We start from the raw sequence: 5000 nt of genomic DNA on the forward strand, positions 1-5000 counted from the left end.
ACAAAACATACCGCCATCTGTAGGTCTCCCGCAACATGACCTCCTGCAACGACGCCACCGCCATCTATGAGACGCCAAGCCGACTAAGACAGCGATGGCGCCACAGTGCCCGCCTTTCGACGCCACCCACAAAGCCTGCAGCCTCTGTCGACCATAGCACCCATTCTCCAGTGGCTCTGCCGCACGAAGCCGTGGACCGGCAATGACTCCACCCGCACCCGTTCGTGGACCACCCCAACCGCCAAACGCGCACCTCCAGCGGATGAACGGCGGACGTTTCCCGCACTCGTAAAGTGCAATCCACCCCTATAACTTGCGTTTCATGAAGAGTTATTTCCAATATGCGACATTCCCGCTGTCCCTATACATGAGCCGCGACCTGTACCACTTACGAGCGAGAGACGCGATCGCGTTGCTCACTGTACGGCGTCCGATACCGAGCCATCAGCATGTCGGTCCCCATGCGCGTTGCACTCGCACTCGCACTCGCAAAAACGTGGGGCAAATATATTACGCGGAAGAGTTATAACAGACCGAGCCCCACTGCATGGGGGGAGTCTTTGTCACTAATGTACACAGATAGAACATTGTGGACTGGAACCAGATTACCCGTACACACGGCGCTGATTAGTAATCAATGCAGAGCCATCAAACTACAGAAAATATATACAACTGTCCGTATACATGCTGAAAGAGTCTGCCCACAATGGGAACCACACGTCAGCCAGACACTCTGATCACGCACCACTCTCTGCTTCTAACAGGCGCACATACAATATGTAAGCACCAGCATGGAACAACATCCAGTGCATCCTCTCCGCCACATTACACAATCCACACTATCACAACCAGACCAGGAGGTCCATGCGGAAAATAGAATATCCCACCCTTTCGACATCCACCATTGCGCAGATAAGGCACCAACACCCACACATGTCCTATACAACGGTGCACCCAACATCACAATAGTACCTCCTGTCACAGCGCACAAACAATGACATGAGTCAAAGACACAGGTCTGACACAAGCATAGAATTGGAGCGCCGCCTCTAATAAGCCAAAGGTGCATCCTGACGTGACAAATCTCATCATGTCACAAGCATTCACTTACTATAATCACTATCAACGAACCTGCCGCCCCGCCCCCCCCCCCCCCCACACCTTTCCTTACAACAACGTGTAACCTAACCTAACCCATGTTGTACCTTAACCTAACCCATGTTGTACCTTAACCTAACCCATGTTGTGCCTTAACCTAACCCATGTTGTGCCTTAACCTAACCCATGTTGTCCCCTAACCTAACCCAAGTTGTCCCCTAACCTAACCCATGTTGTCCCTTAACCTAACCCATGTTGTGCCTTAACCTAACCCATGTTGTGCCTTAACCTAACCCATGTTGTCCCCTAACCTAACCCATGTTGTCCCCTAACCTAACCCATGTTGTGCCTTAACCTAACCCATGTTGTCCCCTAACCTAACCCATGTTGTGCCTTAACCTAACCCATGTTGTCCCCTAACCTAACCCATGTTGTCCCCTAACCTAACCCATGTTGTCCCCTAACCTAACCCATGTTGTGCCTTAACCTAACCCATGTTGTGCCTTAACCTAACCCATGTTGTCCCCTAACCTAACCCAAGTTGTCCCCTAACCTAACCCATGTTGTCCCCTAACCTAACCCATGTTGTGCCTTAACCTAACCCATGTTGTGCCTTAACCTAACCCATGTTGTGCCTTAACCTAACCCATGTTGTCCCCTAACCTAACCCATGTTGTCCCCTAACCTAACCCATGTTGTGCCTTAACCTAACCCATGTTGTCCCCTAACCTAACCCATGTTGTGCCTTAACCTAACCCATGTTGTCCCCTAACCTAACCCATGTTGTCCCCTAACCTAACCCATGTTGTCCCCTAACCTAACCCATGTTGTGCCTTAACCTAACCCATGTTGTGCCTTAACCTAACCCATGTTGTCCCCTAACCTAACCCATGTTGTCCCCTAACCTAACCCATGTTGTCCCCTAACCTAACCCATGTTGTCCCCTAACCTAACCCATGTTGTCCCCTAACCTAACCCATGTTGTCCCCTAACCTAACCCATGTTGTCCCCTAACCTAACCCATGTTGTCCCCTAACCTAACCCATGTTGTCCCCTAACCTAACCCATGTTGTCCCCTAACCTAACCCATGTTGTGCCCTAACCTAACCCATGTTGTGCCCTAACCTAACCCATGTTGTGCCCTAACCTAACCCATGTTGTGCCTTAACCTAACCCATGTTGTCCCCTAACCTAACCCATGTTGTCCCCTAACCTAACCCATGTTGTCCCCTAACCTAACCCATGTTGTCCCCTAACCTAACCCATGTTGTGCCTTAACCTAACCCATGTTGTCCCCTAACCTAACCCATGTTGTCCCCTAACCTAACCCATGTTGTCCCCTAACCTAACCCATGTTGTCCCCTAACCTAACCCATGTTGTCCCCTAACCTAACCCATGTTGTCCCCTAACCTAACCCATGTTGTCCCCTAACCTAACCCATGTTGTCCCCTAACCTAACCCATGTTGTGCCCTAACCTAACCCATGTTGTCCCCTAACCTAACCCATGTTGTGCCTTAACCTAACCCATGTTGTGCCTTAACCTAACCCATGTTGTCCCCTAACCTAACCCATGTTGTCCCCTAACCTAACCCATGTTGTGCCTTAACCTAACCCATGTTGTGCCGTAACCTAACCCATGTTGTGCCTTAACCTAACCCATGTTGTGCCTTAACCTAACCCATGTTGTGCCTTAACCTAACCCATGTTGTGCCTTAACCTAACCCATGTTGTGCCTTAACCTAACCCACGTTGTCCCCTAACGTAACCCACGTTGTCCCCTAACGTAACCCACGTTGTCCCCTAACGTAACCCACGTTGTCCCCTAACGTAACCCACGTTGTCCCCTAACGTAACCCACGTTGTCCCCTAACGTAACCCACGTTGTCCCCTAACGTAACCCACGTTGTCGCCTATCGTAACCCACGTTGTCGCCTAAACCTGCTCTGTAATTGTTATACGACTCGTTCAATTAGTGTAGTGTTGCCCACCCGCAACCCTCGCAATATAGTTCGCTACTCGCACTGCCCGCTCCCCTGTGTATCGCTTCATGTTAAACACCTTGCAAGTCTTGCTGACTTTCCACATGCTCCTGCTGTACACTGTAATGTGGATGGCAGCAGGGCGTACATGCCGCCCCCCCCCCCCCCCACCTCTCCCCACGTCCCCACCTTGCCCCCTGCCTTCGCAAGGTGGTTGGTGACAAGTTTGCATGTTCAATGCCCTTCGCATGCGACGTACGCAGGCTACGTTGTGGTGCGGCCTGTGTCAACTGTCCGCTGATGTCGTACGCGTGAACCACAATCTGTACTGCACATTCGTCCTTATGTACTGAATGATACATCGTGGCACATGTGTGACCGTACAACGACTGCGCCCAAAAACGGCGGACCATACAGTGCAAATATTGTGCACGCAGCTACGTGTCGTCTCCCTATGAGAGCTGGATTGCAGTGTGGTACGCCATAGAGACGTGTGGGAGGAACGGACGCCGTGGATGGCGATCAGCATGAGCTGTCTGTTGATGTATTCGGACCTAGTCGTCTCTCCTCACACACCGTGATGGCATGGTGCAGCGCGTTCCATATCTGCGACATGCTACAGAAGCCGGTTGACAGTCGTTCGAGCAATGGACATCGCATACGTACGGGGGCCACCTTCCACGTATTGTCTAGGCGTGCACATTTTGTTGCGTGTATGTGGGCAGACGTAGTGTGGCGTGACACCTGACACAGGCATGCAATAATGGTTGAAGTTGCAAATGGCGATGGACTCCTACGTTTTCTGGTGAAGTTACGCAAATGAAGAAATGGTAACCCGTTGTGGTGCGGTTGTTCTCGCTAGGGGTGAATCGGTGATGGCGACGATAGGTTGAGGTACTAACCGGTTGTTCCAGCGATACCCACCATGCCGACGAAACTGAACGGCATCTGGGTGTGAAGCGATACGCGGCGGTGGCTGGGTGGGACCGTCCCCGGCCGGTGAGGGGGCGCCTCCCGGCGTGCTGGCCGCGCGGTGCGTGGGCGCACGCGCTACAGCCGGCTGGTGGGGGCGGCCAGTGGCAGGCGCGCCGGCCGACGGACGCGGCAGGCGTCGCAGCTGCGCGCCGGCGCACCCTGCGCGCGGCGCCGTGCGGCCAAAGTAGGTCCTCGCGGGCCCGGTGCGAAGCGCGGTGGACATCTGCAGTGTGCTGGTCCGATTGAGGACTGTGTGCGTTGAGGATGCGCCGCCGCCCGGCGCTCGGCGCCGCGACGCCGTCTGCTGCTCGGTCGCCCCAGCGGTTCTCGCTGGTGGTTTGTATCGCAGCTGTGCGGATGTGTTGGCGTGTGCGCTGTGCTGGGAGAGTTCGCTTCGGCACCCAAGTGGGGCTTTTGTCCTTCTGTGGCGCTGGCGTTGGAGCTGCCGGTCACCGTAGGTGGCGCGTGTTGTCTCCCGCCGGCAATGCCACGACAGCACGCTCCCGGGCCTCTGTCGGCAGCGGCAAGCTCAGTTGGGAGCACGGGTGGTCGCACCGAAAGCGTCTACTCGCCTAACTCCGGGCGATTGCGCCTCTCTCGAACCCGACCAAGTACTTGGGACGGCGCTGCGCGCCGCCGGGACCTGAGAGGGTTTCGAGGTGTATTGTGCAGGGGAGCTCAGCCTCCTCCTGTTTGCAGAATGATTGAGCGGACGCTTGCGTGTTCGCGCGGGCCCCCGGGACACACTCCCGGGCGGCCGGCTGCTCAGCTCTAGTTGACGCAGCTCCCTGGTTGATCCTGCCAGTAGTCATATGCTTGTCTCAAAGATTAAGCCATGCATGTCTCAGTACAAGCCGCATTAAGGTGAAACCGCGAATGGCTCATTAAATCAGTTATGGTTCCTTAGATCGTACCCACGTTACTTGGATAACTGTGGTAATTCTAG

General features: G+C 54.1%; 1 non-coding gene across 1 annotated transcript in view; it reads left to right on the forward strand.

Moving 5' to 3' along the window:
* Positions 1–4839: 4839 nt before the first annotated feature.
* Positions 4840–5000, forward strand: part of LOC124732281 — a 1909-nt gene continuing 1748 nt past the window's right edge. Inside the window, exon 1 of the ribosomal RNA XR_007008652.1 lies at positions 4840–5000. This exon is cut by the window's right edge and continues 1748 nt beyond it. This is a non-coding gene — a ribosomal RNA (small subunit ribosomal RNA).

The sequence above is a fragment of the Schistocerca piceifrons genome, unplaced genomic scaffold, assembly GCF_021461385.2.
Source record: "Schistocerca piceifrons isolate TAMUIC-IGC-003096 unplaced genomic scaffold, iqSchPice1.1 HiC_scaffold_1335, whole genome shotgun sequence".
NCBI classification, from domain to species: Eukaryota; Metazoa; Arthropoda; class Insecta; order Orthoptera; family Acrididae; genus Schistocerca; species Schistocerca piceifrons.